Raw genomic sequence first — 14,130 nt, 5'->3', positions numbered from 1 at the left:
ATAAAAATAGGGGTGGGGTTTTAGCTCAAAGGTAGAATACCTTAGGTTTGAGTTCAATTCCCAGTAAAACACACACACACACACACACACACACACACACACACACACACACACACACACACTACAGCTACTATATGAGACTATGGGATTTACTTTCTTTTTTTTTTCTTTTTAAATTTTTTTTATTGGTGCACTGTATTCATACATCATAATGGGATAAATGGCATTCATTGGTCCATTGTTATTCCTCTTTCCCATGATTTCGGAAGCTTGTGCCTTCTCTGGGTTCTTCTATAGGTCACTACGACTTCACTTAAGGTGCTCTGGATCTCAAGTCTGTGGTATCTCAGTCACCACTACTCCTTTACTGGGTTGTATCACAAAGTCTCAGACCCAGGGAGTCAATCAAGGCTGCTTTAGACCATGGGGGGGTTCCAGGTTGGGCATTCTCCTGCAGGGAGTTGTGACTATGGTGTGATATCTCTGCCACCGCCACTCCCCCACTGGGTCAAGTCCCTGGGAGTGCAGTACTGGAATTTCTCCTCTAGGGGCCACAGTTTGACTCATGGTTGTTGAGTGCACTGATGGAGCTGTAGTGGACTTGGTGAATTCGCTGCTGCTGCCACCAGTGGCAATATGTCACCACTGCCACGCCCTCGGCCATGAGGCTGGCGTATTTCTTCTCTGGTTTTGAACTCCACTCTGAGTCCTTGGAGGGTGTGCTGAGCATGGCCCCTGGGAGCTTTAGATGCTCCCTGCGCCGAAAAATCTGCCGAATTCCTCCTGGCTGATCCACAGCAGCTCACCTCGGCTCGCTGTCCGCCGCTCCTCTCTGGAGCCTGGTGGGCTGTTGAGTGCGTTGGTCTGGTGCCGTCTGGTGAATTCGCCGCTGCCGCCGGCAGTAATGCACTGCTGCCGCATCCTCAGGCGTGAGGCCAGAGTACCTCCTCTGTGACTCTGAGGTCCATTCTGAGGCCCCCTCCTCTCTGGAGCCTCGTGCTGCAAGGGAAGATGGCTCCTGCGCCACGGCTCCAGCCACAGCACTGTGGTCTGGTTTCTTTCTGGTGTCTCATTTTTCCAGCCCTCATTTTCTCTGTCTCTTGTATTTACATTTTTTGTTTCTCTGCTGATGGTGTTTTCTGGCTATGAAAGGCGCTGATTTTGTGGTAATAGAGATTAGTTGTTAGCGGGGCTCATAAGTCCTGCTTTTCTCCGTCGCCATCTTCCCAGAAGTCTCCGGAATTTATTTTCATTTCAGTTTCCATTAAGCATTGATAGTACACATAAATACAATAGATTTTTGTATATTGATTTAAATATTAACTTAATTCAAGTAAAAAATCATGCCACCTGTGAAGAAAATGGGTTTTTTCCTTTTTACTATGCATCACTTTTATTGTATTGCATTATTTAGAATTTCAAGTATAGTGCTGAATAAGAATGGTAAGAGAAAACATTCTTGTTTTCAATTTTAAGAGTATAACAATCATCTTTTTACCATTAATTATAACAGATTCATGTTTTTGTAATAGTTTTTATTAGACTAAGAAAGTTTTTCTCCATGCCTATTTTGATAAAAGTTTTTAACATGAATGTCTGAATTTGCCAAATGCCTTTTCTGCATCTGTTGAGATGATCATGTGATTTTCTTCTTTAAACTTTTGAACTGATTAATTACATTGACTGATGTTTGAATGTGAATCTATTTTGCATTTTCAGGATGAGCCACACTAGGCTATGGCACTATATTTGATTTATTAATATTTTAAGATTTTTGCATATGTTTTATGATGCAGATTGAGATCTGATTTCTCATTTCTTTTTAGATTGATTTTTCATATTCTTTTAGTATCCTTTGCTAATTTTGGTGTAAAGATAATGATAGCTTCTCTGCTTTTTAGTGTAAGTGTAAAATGATCTCAAGTATGTAGTTATTATTCTCTGCAACATTTTTTAATAAATGGCATAATTTCTTTCTTAAACACTTTATTTAATTTTTTACTGAAGCCTTCTCTACCTGAAGTATTGTTTTTTGGAAGATTTTTAAACACAAATTTAATCTCTTCAATAGATCTGTTTCAAATATTTATTGATTCTTAAATGAGCTCAGATAGTTGCCATCTAAGTTTTCATTTCTAAATAATTTCTAAGTAAACAAATGTATGTGTATAAAGTTAGTCATAATGTTTTGTTATTCTTATAATGCTGGTAAGATATAATTTTTTCTTTTTCATTCTAGGTATTTTTGCATTTACTTGCTTTTTTTTTTTCTTATCTTAGGGTTTACTAATTCATTGATCAAGAACAAACTTTTTGTATCATTGATATTATTACCTGTGTTTCTGTTCTCAATTTAGTCGATTAATATTGTCCCCACTTTTATTTTAATCTATCTGCTTAGTCTTGAATTAATTTGCTCTTTCTTTAGGTTATTGAAAGTTTAAATAATTTATTTGATATTTTTTCTAATATAAATATTTGAAACTATAAATATTCTACCTTTATTTTTACCTCCACCGAACGTATAATATCTTCACTTTCTGCAAAATTTTACATTTCTTTATTAATTCTATCTTTTTCACTGTAGTCCTTAACATATTACTCATAGCTATATAAAAATTTTTGCCTAATAGTCCCTATCTTAATGACAGGTATTAGATAGGGTCTTTAGACTTATTATTATTATTATTATTATTATTATTATTATTATCACTATTATCTCTCATAATTTGTCTTTTTATTTTGTGTCACAATTTTATTTTAGCTTAGTTTCTTTACCAGTAGTATTTTCACACTATTATTCAGTCAACAATGTATAAATCAAAATCTGAAGTAGAACATTGTGGCAGAAAAGAGACTAAATTCCAAGAAAAAAACGAAGATAGAAAAATCGGAGGCTTAATTTTGACTCCATCAAATGCAGTGATGTTAAAGAAAAATCAAATTTCAGTGGCACTTTATAAAACTAGATACTATCCAAAAAGAATGTAAATTTTTTTCACATAAAGATTGATCTTTATGTTTTTTAAAATTTTTATACTAATATTATTGGTGTATTATAGTGTCCCCTCATAATTTTGTGTTGAAAGGTATCTACCTTATGTAGGACACTTGAGACTTAGGTAATTAGCATTTTTTCCTGAAAATGGACATCTACTTTTTTGTAAGCTAGGCATTTAGCATTTATTTAGGTAGTGAGGTGGTAGTAATGAAATCTAGTAAGACTCTAAGTTGGGTTTTGGTTTTTCTATAGTAGCATTCAGTATAGTATCAATTTCAAATTCCTCTTCTGTTAATTTGTGTTTTAGTAAGGTCTAATGTATATGTTATCTCCTTGAATTTAGGTCTTCCCTGGGTGTTAAGGCTTCATAAAAGATTCTCCATGGTCTTGTCTTTTTCTAAGTGGTACACCCTTATTAATTGAGGGTTGATCAAGGTAGTACACAGGACGTTGTCTTTGTTATTCTGTTCTGTTTCAGTTTGTGCCTCTGGGTTTAGGGTGTGAATCTTCCTCATTGCTTCTTCTCTCCATTTTCTGGGCAGAAGATTTTGAGGCTAAGCTGCTTTGAGTCTGACTTAAGTATAGATAGTGTTTCAGGCAGCATTCGTAGAACTGTACCTCAAAATAAGCAAAAACAATCACTTAGAGAAAGGAAGATTTATTTGCTCACAGTCATGAAGAATTCAGAGGCTGCAGTCTATATTAGGCCAGGTAAAGTCTGCAGAGTTCAGGGCGTAGTAGAAGAAAGCAGAGAGAGCCCACGAGTGGAGGAATTCTGCTATCAGCTCATGGAGAAGATAAATAACATTCTCAGGAGCCCCCTTTTTTGCTAACAAGCCCTGACACCAACATGGCTGCCTTGTCTACAACCTGAGGTCTGAGAGACATTCTAAATCTACATCATAACAGAGAATTTTTCCATTTTTCTTTCAGAGGCTATGGTGGTTTATGTACTGTGCCCAAGGGACAAGAAGATTTGTCGTTCTTTTGGAAAAATTAAACCTAGGTGCCTCCTGCCCATCTCATATCAGCAGCCACCCCCTGCCCCAGCAGCTTTCAGTACTGAGGAAAACTTCCTTCAATCTTTTACACCACCCCATCTTCCTGTTAGTATTTAGAAGTCTATGTAGTATAATTTGTGAATGGAACAAACTACTGTGCCTGCTACAACTCTGAATCCCAAACTGTCATCAGAGCCCACATTTGTCCTTTACGTAATAAATACATTGCTGAATACTTCTTTTTCACTTTAGTGATAGATTTGTCTTCCTCTCAAGTTATGCTTTAGACAAGCCAGTGCTTGTGTTCTGTCATTAAAAATCTGTCTTTACATAGATTTCACAGTGTTTGGTTGCCCTTTGACATCAATTCTCAAAGAAACTTAGGATTTCACATATTAAATATTTTTATACTGTTAGGGTAGCAACTATGCTTTGTCCAGATTTCTACATCATACGTATTTTTCATCTAAGTTATTAGCATTTTTATTCACATTCAGTTTTCTCTCATGGTATGTTTTCTCAGCTTAGTCTTTTCTGTGCACATGGCTTCCTGCATTAAGTTTTAGATGCCTCCATCATGGAATTCTATTGAGTCTGTCAAATCACTTCATGAAACCAACATTAGACCAGTTTGGGCAGAATATTATCTATTTCGTTGTTTGGATGCTCTTCTCTTTCTTTTGTTCTGCTCATTATTTTAATTAACCTTTCTTGACCTTGGATAAAAATGAGATTTTATTAGCTCAGCATTTTTTTTTTTTATACTGGGGTTCCTGGAAGCCCTTCTACCTCCGGGATACACTCCCAAATCTTTTTTTTTTAATTTTTTTATTTTTTTTTATTTATTTTTTTTTACTTTTATTTTTTTATTTTTAATTGGTGCACTGTATTCATACATCATAGTGGGATACATACTTTTGTAGACATACATGCACACATTCCCCAGTCAGTCCCCACCCAATCCCCACCCCATTCTCTCCCTATCCCTCCCTCCCATGCTTGGCTTAGTGATTGACATCTTGTATTATAGCAATTTATCAAAAATTAAAAATGATAATCTCACATAACAGTTTCATTTGTCTGATACCAAGCTTTTGATGACTTAAAGATAACATTTCAATATTTCTTTTTGCTTTCTTTCTTACCAGAGAATCTATTTTTTCTATTTTTTAGGTGAAACTATCATATATTTATATATTTATTTTTCAGAAAAAAAAACTATCCTAATATGGAATATGGACTCTAGGTACCCACAACGATCTTGAAAAAGAACAAAGCTAGAAGATGTATATTTTCTGATTTCAAACCATATAAAGATACAATAATTGAAACAGTGTAGTACTATTCTAAAGGCAGATATATAAACCATTGGAGTTAAATAAAAGCCTAGAGCTAAATTCTTCCCTATATTGTCAAGTTATTTTTGACAAGGTTTCCATGAACATTTGGTGGGGGAAATAATAATCTTTTAACTAAATATTGTTGAAACATAATAATTACATGGAAAAGAATAAAATTGGACCCTTACCTAATCCCATATACAAATATTAACTCAAAATAGATAAAAGGCCTAAATATAAATCTTAAGACTATAAACTTTTAGAAAATCTGGGTAATAAAACCTCACAACATTGAAATTGGCAGTGATTTCTTGGTTATGATTTCAATGGCACAGGCAACAGAAGAGTATACAAACTCCCTAAAAAATAAAAAACATATTGTATATCCAAAGACATTGTAAACAGAGTTAACAGTTACTAATAGAATGGGATACAATATTTCCAAATGCTATATCTGAAGGTATATTAATATTCCAACTAGAAATCCTAAAAATTAACAACAATTTTTTAAATATTTTTTATTCAGAAACAGGATCTCTTAAACCAGCACAGCTGGCTTCGAACCTGCACAATCCTCCTGTCTCCACCTCCCAAGCGCGGGGATTACAAGTGTGCACCACCATGCCTGGCTTAGCTCAGCATTTCTACCTCACAAGATAAACAGCTTGACCTTGAATCAGCTTTCTGTTCAATTGTGTCATGGCTACATCCCTTTAGAAAACTGCAGTGGATTTAGATGCCTTGTGCAGGAAGCCATTCAATTCTGTCTAGCATGGTTCTTTCATAATGATGTGGCATCTCCCCTAATCTAAGAGGGACTCTCTGATATGCTGAACTATAAAATATATGCACTTAGCACACATTTGTGTTATTTAATAATATTATTAAGTAATATAATTTCTCAATCATACCCAATTAGTAGAACTCTTATTTATATATTACTCTTTTGTATTTAGAGAATTTATTTTCACCCTAACTTAAATTAGCCTTATATCACTCAATGGTTTTATTATCTGCGGTTATTTCTCTGGAAGAAAGGTAAAAGTTAGAAAATTACATTAGATGATTCAGAAGGATAAAAATATTACTCTGTTCATGTCACATTGCACTTTCCTGAGATAAAACAAATATAGGAGTTTTTAATCTTAGTACCGTTCTCTTTTTCAGAAAGAACATCCTGTATATGTTATGAGTTATAATCTACCCTATCACTCAATTGAGTATAAATTACTCTTTATAAGTGAAAAATCTTCTAACTTTTTGTGACTGACAACCAGAAACTACTTTAAGCCACATGCCTTGTATGTTATTTAATAACTGGGTAAAAATTATGAATTGAAGTAAGATTATTATGTCTGGCAAAAGCCTATGACCCTAGAATCCTGTATTTCTGAATTCTTAAAGATTTATCTAGTACAAAGTTTCAAGTGGAAATAATAAGAGTGGATACTGACAAAAATTATAATCTTTATTTTAAGTGTTAAAATTATAATTGCTAATGTATATCTCTCATGTACTGAATTGGTTTGTGGGGAATCACCATGCCTCCAATTCAAAGGAGATAAATCATATTTTTTACATTATTTTTATTTTATTGTGGTAATAATGCTTAACAGGAGATCTATATTCTTAATATTTATGTATATACTACATTATTGTTGGCAGCAGGTACAATGTCATACAGCAGGTTTCTAAAGCTTATATATGTTTGCCTTTAAAAACACTTTATACCCTTTATTAGTAACTTACCATTACTGTGTCTCCTTTGTCATTGGAAATTAAATTCCATGTTTTGCTTCTATGAATTTGACTATTTTAGATACCATATGTAAGTGGAATCATATAATATTTGCCTTTCTATAGCTAGGCTATTTCATTTAATATAATATACTCAAGGTTCATTCATCATGTTAAACTTTGCCAAATTTCCTTCTACTTCTTGTCCTTTTGTTACTGGGGATTGAACCCAGGGCCTTGCATATGCAAGCCAAGTACTTGACTACTAAGCTATATTGTGAGCTATTTTTTTTTTTTTTAGTCCAAAGTCTTGCAAAGTTTCCTAGGCTAGCTTCAAACTTGTGATTTCTCCTATTTTTGCCTCCTGAATTGTAAATACAGATGTGTTCCACCATGCCAAGACAAATTTCTTATTTTATAAACCTAAATAATATTTCATCATGTGTATATATGACTTATTCATAAATTTATATTTCTGAGACCACTGGATTGTTTCTTCATCTTGGTTATTGTAAATAATGCTACAATAAACATAGGAATTCTGAGATTTTTTGGAGATGCTAATTTCAATTCTTTTGAATAAATGTCCAGAAGTGGGATTGCTGGATCAACTGAAAGGTCAATTTTTAATATTTTGAGAGACTCTTATGATGGGGTGTGTCCATACAGCGCCTAACGAGATGCAGCCTCCCTAGGCCTGAGCGGCCTGCAGCCTAAGGCAAAGCTTTAGGTAAAGTTTAAGAACTTCCGCAGTAAAATGATTCAGCAGAATAGGGGCTAGAAGTCTGGAGGAAGCTAAGAAGGCGTGGTTTCTCATTTGTTATGGGTGGGGAGACTTAGCAGTTTTTCCCTTTTTACCTTTAAAGGAGGTTCCGCACACATGATTGGCTCATGTACTGGCCTGGGATTGGCTGTGAACTACGTGCTAGTGATCTTTATCCCAACATGCTGGGCTGTTTCTCATGGGAATGCCCCTCGTGGTTTTGTGCTATATATTGCTTGGAGAGGAATAAATGAGATCTTGCTTGACTTGACTCCCGGCTCGTGGGTGTGTGTGTGTTCGAGTCGTCGGCACTCTACCTTCCTGTTCAGCCCTGCGCCACTGACGACGGGCAGGACCCCCATCACTCTTATACTGCTTTCTATAATGATTGTGTCATTTTGCATCTCCACCAGCAATGTTTAAAGGCTCTAACTTCTCTACCTCCTCACTAACATTTGTTATCTCCTTTTTATTTTAAATGACATCCTTGATAAGAGTAAGATGATATTTCATTGTGGTTCTTCTTTGCACTCTCCTGATGATTAGTGACATTAATCTTGTTTTTATACACCATCTCATCATTTCTATGTCTTTTGAAAAATATCTATTTAAGTTTTTTTTGTCCAATTTTTAATTGGGTTATTTGAGTTCCTTATATGTTTTAGATATTGACTCCTAATTGGAAATGTAGTTTGCAAATATTTTCTGCCATTCCATAGTATTTCTTTTCACTATTATGTTCTTTGCTATGCCAAAAAGTGATATCAGACCTAATTTACCATTCTGGAATTTTTATGGTGATTAAAAATTATTCTAACTCTACTCTGCCTGAGCTCTACAAATAGGACAACAAAGACCCAATGACAGTTCATCTGTTTGTAACATGGCTTCCTGAATATTTTAATCTCACTCCTGAGATCCACTGCTCAAAAAATTCCTTTCAAAATATTACTGCTCCTTGACAACACACCTGGTTACCCAAGAGCTCTGATAGAGATGCGCAAGGGGATTTAAGTTGTTTTTGTGCTTGCTAACCCAAGAACCATTCTGCAGTCCTCGGATCAAGGAGTAATTTTGACTTTAGAGTTGCATTATGTAAGAGATACATTTTACTGGTGAATAGTTGCCATAAATGGTGGCTTTCTGATAGATATGGACAAAGTAAGAAACTTTCTGGAAAGGTTTTCCAATTCTAGATACTATTTGAGAACACTGGTGATATGTGAGAGAACATTAGAATATGAACATCAATAGGAGTTGGGAAGCCGACGTTAGCCCTTAATGATGACTTTGATGAGTTAAGACTTCAGTTGGGGACATAACTGCACATGTGGTAGAAATAACCAAAAAAAAAAAAGTAAAATAGAAGGGTCTGAATATGTAGCTGAAGTGCTGCAGTCTTATGATAAAATTTTAACAGATTATAAGTTGTTCCTTATGGATGAACAAAGAAAGTGGCTACTTGGTATGGATTAGACTCCCTGCAAAGATTCTGTGAATATTGTTGAAATGGCAACAGAAAATTTAGAATATTATATTAACTTGGTTATACACAGAAGCAGGAGAATTTAAGAGGATTGACTTTAATTTTAAAAGAAGTCCTACTCTGGACAAAATGCTGTAAAACAGCACTGCATGCCACAGTGGAATCTTTCACTAATGGAAGGGTCAATAAATGTAACGAACTTCATTGCCGCCTTATTTTTTTAAAAATTGCCAAAAGCTCCCAAACTTCAAGCCCCATCACTCTGAAGAGTCAACATGGAGGCAGGACCCTACACCTGCCAAAGCATTAGGACTCACTGAAGAAGCAACTGATCGCTACTATTTTTCATCAATAATAGTTTTAATTAAGGTATGTATACTTTTTGGTGTGTGTGAGTGTGGTAGTGTAGATTGAACCCAGGGGCATTCTAACTCTGAGGTACAACCCCAGCCTTTTTAATTTTTGTTTTGTTTGAAACAAGGCCTTGCTAGATTGCTGAGAGTTTCTCCAAGCTGCTGAGGCTGTCATTGAATCTGCAGTCCTCCTGTGTCAGCCTCTCAAGCACTGAAGTCACAGGAGTATGCCAGTATGTCTGGCCCAGGTATATATATATATATATATATATATATATATATATATATATATATATATATATATATATATATTTAAAGATGGTTACATATAGATAATGTATTACAGTATAGTATTTGTATAATTTTATATGTCCTAGGAAACCAATAACTTCACGGGATTAACTTTATTATGAAAGTCATGCTCTTGTAATTATCTTGATCCAAATCAGTAATATCTCAGAGATAAACTAACTGAACTAGTAATTTTTAATTTTCCCACAAAAAATTCAAGGTCAAGATGGTTTCTTGGTGAATTCTACCAATATTTAAAGGATTAATATCAATTTCTCACAAAGTTTTACAAAATATAGGGGAAAAGAAGAAAATCATTACAGATTCATTTTAACAAAACCATATAAGAAAATAAAAATATTTGATATCCCCTATGAATTCTCAACAAAACATAGAAAACTAAATGTATAAAATATGTAGAGAATAATATATGTCATCACAGTGGTATTTAGCCAGAAAATAAGACTGTTTTATTAGACAAATTCATTTAGTGTGATGTACTATATTAATAGGTTAAAGAAAAAAATCATCCAATAGAAACAGAAAAAGCAATTGAAAAACTTAACACTCTTTTAGGAAAAAAAAAAAACTAGAAATACAGAATTTCCTCAACCTGATAAAGTACACCAATGAACAACTCACCGCAAGCATCATATGTAAGGATGTGGGACTGAATTATCTTACCTTAAAATGAGGAGTGAGACAAAGATGTTTGCTCGCAGTTGGACACAGAGGCACATACCTGTAGTCCTAGTACTTGGAAGGCTGACACAGGAAGATTGCAAGTTCAAGGCCAGTATACAGTAACTGGGTGAGGTCCTGTTTCAACACCTATAATCCCAGGAATTGGGAGGCTGAGAAAAGAGAATCACAGGTTCAAGATCAGCCTCAGAAACTTAGTGAAACTTTCAGCAATCTAAGACTGTGTTTCAAAACAAAACAAAAAATTTTAAAAAGGTCTAGGGTATAGCTTGGAGTTAGAATGGCCTTGTGTTCAATACCCAGTAACACAATAAAATAAAATAAAATAAAATAAAATAAAATAAAGGGGTGCGGGGTTCTTAGAAGTAGAACATCCCTGGGTTCAATCCCCGCTGCTACACACACACACACACACACACACACACACACATACACACAAAATGACAATGATGTTTGATCTCATAATTTCTATTTAACATTATAATGTGGATTCTAGCCATTGCAATATAATAATAATAGCAATAATAATAATAATAATAATGTAAATAAAAGAATCCAGACTAAAAAGAAATATATTATTTTTATTTGCAGATTATATTATTTTGTACATAGAAATAATTAAGAAATTCACAGATGAAAATAAAAGTTCTGAAAGAGTTCATCAAATGTTTAGGATCTAGGTCAACAAAAATTTTATTTCTATTAATTAAGAGTGACAGTATAAAATGAAATTAAGAGAATATCATTTTCAAAAGCTTCAAAAAGAATAAGATATTTAGGAATACGTATCACAAAAATGTGCAAGACTTGTTATCAAAAACTTGCTAATGAACTAACATCATTAACATAAATTAAAAGACTTAAGTAAATAGAAAGACAACCCCTCATCATGGATTGGAAAACTCAACATTATTAAAATGATATTCCTAAAATAGTCTGCATATTCAACACAGTCTCTCTTATCTGGCTTCTGTGCAGAAATTGATGTGCTGATCCAAAATTCACACAGAAATTTAAGAGATTGAGAATATCAAAACAATATAAAAATAAATTATAAAATTGGAACTAATTTTTAATCCAAAACTTATGGGAAGGCTATACTAATCAAATACAGCAAGCCAGTTAAATGGGTTTAAGAATAGCCTTTTCAGGGCTGAAGATCTCACTAGGTGATACAGAGCACTTGCCTACAATGGGTGTGGTCCTGGATTCAATTCCAAATACTATGAACTGTTACTTTTATATCTATTGATCCTCTATGGTTTTAGTACTATGAAAATAAAAAGTCTTTTCAACAAATGGCCCAGGTCCATACCCACTTCTATCTAACACCATAGAGGATCAATAGATATAAAAGTAAGAGTTATAACTATCACCATCTGTCTTAGGAAAAATACCATAGGGATATACATTTTTGACCTTGGATTGGTCAATGATTCATAAATATGATATACAAAATACTCCCTAAAAGTGAAAATAAATTTAATTTCATTGAAATTAACTTTTGTACTATAAGAGATACCACCAAATAAGTAAAAACATCAGCCAGCTATTATTACCAGCAGACTAAATTAGCAAAGGAAGAAGAAAGTGTTAGCAGATTATGAAACACAGTTTTGTTCCTCATAAAGGCCTGGGGAACAAGCCAGGCGTGGTGGCACACACTTGTAATCCCAGTACATGGGAAACTGAGACAGGAGGACTAAGTTGGCGGACAGACTCAGCTACTTAGTGAGGCCCTTTGCAACTCAGAACCCCTGTTTCAAAAATAAAGACTAAAAATTTAGAATGCCCCTGGGTTCAATCCCCAGCTATACACACACACACACACACACACACACACACACACACACACACGGCCTTGAGACCAGGGTGGGAGGACAATTTTAATAGGAGTTGAAGTTGAGGAGATCGCCAGTGTCTACTACGTGTGGCTACACACCCTAGCTATTCTCCTTGTCTTGTGGGTCGAGGGTCAAGGGCATGCTGGGTTCCTTTTATTATCTAAACTTTGATCAAAGCAAGTGGACCTGGGAAATATCATTTCAAAGAGCTCATCTCTTCAGAAAGTAAAACACATGAAATGTAAGGAAAAAGCATCTCTAAGGAAGTAGAGAAATGATTAGCACAATGCAATACCATTCTCTGGATTTAAACTTTGTGCTATAATTTGATTGTCCTGGTTATAATAGATACAGCATGGTAGTATGGACTATTCATACCACAGTGCTTTTCTTTACAAATCTGTGTGAAAAGCATAAACTTCTAGCCTGGTTTTGTATGTGCCTGTGTTTCATATTGGGAGAGAAAGAATGTTTGTTGCTTGGATTTCTCTATATATGTATGTGAATATATACATATATATATTACATATAGCATATGCAATATATAATACAAATTATATATGCATATATCAAAATTTCTCCAACTCATCATCTGTTAAATGGTTTGTGGTTTTTTTGTTTTGTTTTGTTTTGTTTTTGCGGGTTTGGGAATGGGACCCAGGGGCATTCGACCTCCGAGCTACACCCCCTGCCCTATTTTTTATTCTTTATTTTGAAACCGGGTCTCACTGAGTTGCAGAGGGCCTCACTAAGTAGCTGAGGATGTCCGTGAACCACAATCCTCTGGTCTCAAACTCCCAAATGCTGGGATTACAAGCGTGAGCCACCGCACCTGGCTTTGTTAAATGGTATTAACAGTATTTATTCTATTGCTGAAAAAACAAAATGAAAGAATATATGTGAACTTCCTAATACAAGGTCTTTTTTGTTGTTGTTGTTGGGACTGGGGTTCCTGGAAACCCTTCTTCCTCCGGGTTACACTCCCAGACATCTATTTATTTTAATATTTTTTATTTTGGAAACAGGGTCTCTTAAGCCATTGAGGCTGGCTCCAAACCTGCGCCATCCCCCTGTCTCCGCCTCCCAAGCACAGCCTAATACAAGGTCTTGCAAGTAAGTGCTCAAAAGTCATAGCTACCTTTTTGCTGCTGTCCTGCAATCGATCTCATTGTAAGTGTACTCCTAGAGGTTTTCTGTCTTGGGTAGCCACAGAATCAGAGTTCGGTTTTTGCCAAGGAGCTCTGCTGTCTCTTTAATGATGTTCAGTAGTCCACCTGAGGGCTGTCGTTTTGTCTGGCAGCTTCCAAGACTGCTGTGTTTGGCAAAGAGAAGAGGACACTGGTCTGTGTGATTTATATTACATGGATTTCTGCTCAATTATGATTTGCAATCTGGCTAATCTGTCATCCATTCACCACAATTCAAATACAATTGTGCAAATTAGCCCAAGACTGGGATGCCGTGAACAAAAGTGAAACTGTTAGGGAGGAGAGAGGAGCTGATCCAAGTGGTAGCTAAAGCAGTACTAAGCCCTGAGATGATCTCCACTTTACCATTAAAATACTATATTTTCAATATAGAGTCAGGAAGCACTTTCACAGTTTGTTTCTAG

This window comes from Muscardinus avellanarius (genome assembly GCF_963383645.1).
Source record: "Muscardinus avellanarius genome assembly, chromosome: 5".
Lineage (NCBI taxonomy): Eukaryota > Metazoa > Chordata > Mammalia > Rodentia > Gliridae > Muscardinus > Muscardinus avellanarius.
Note: the sequence above shows the minus strand (reverse complement) of the source record.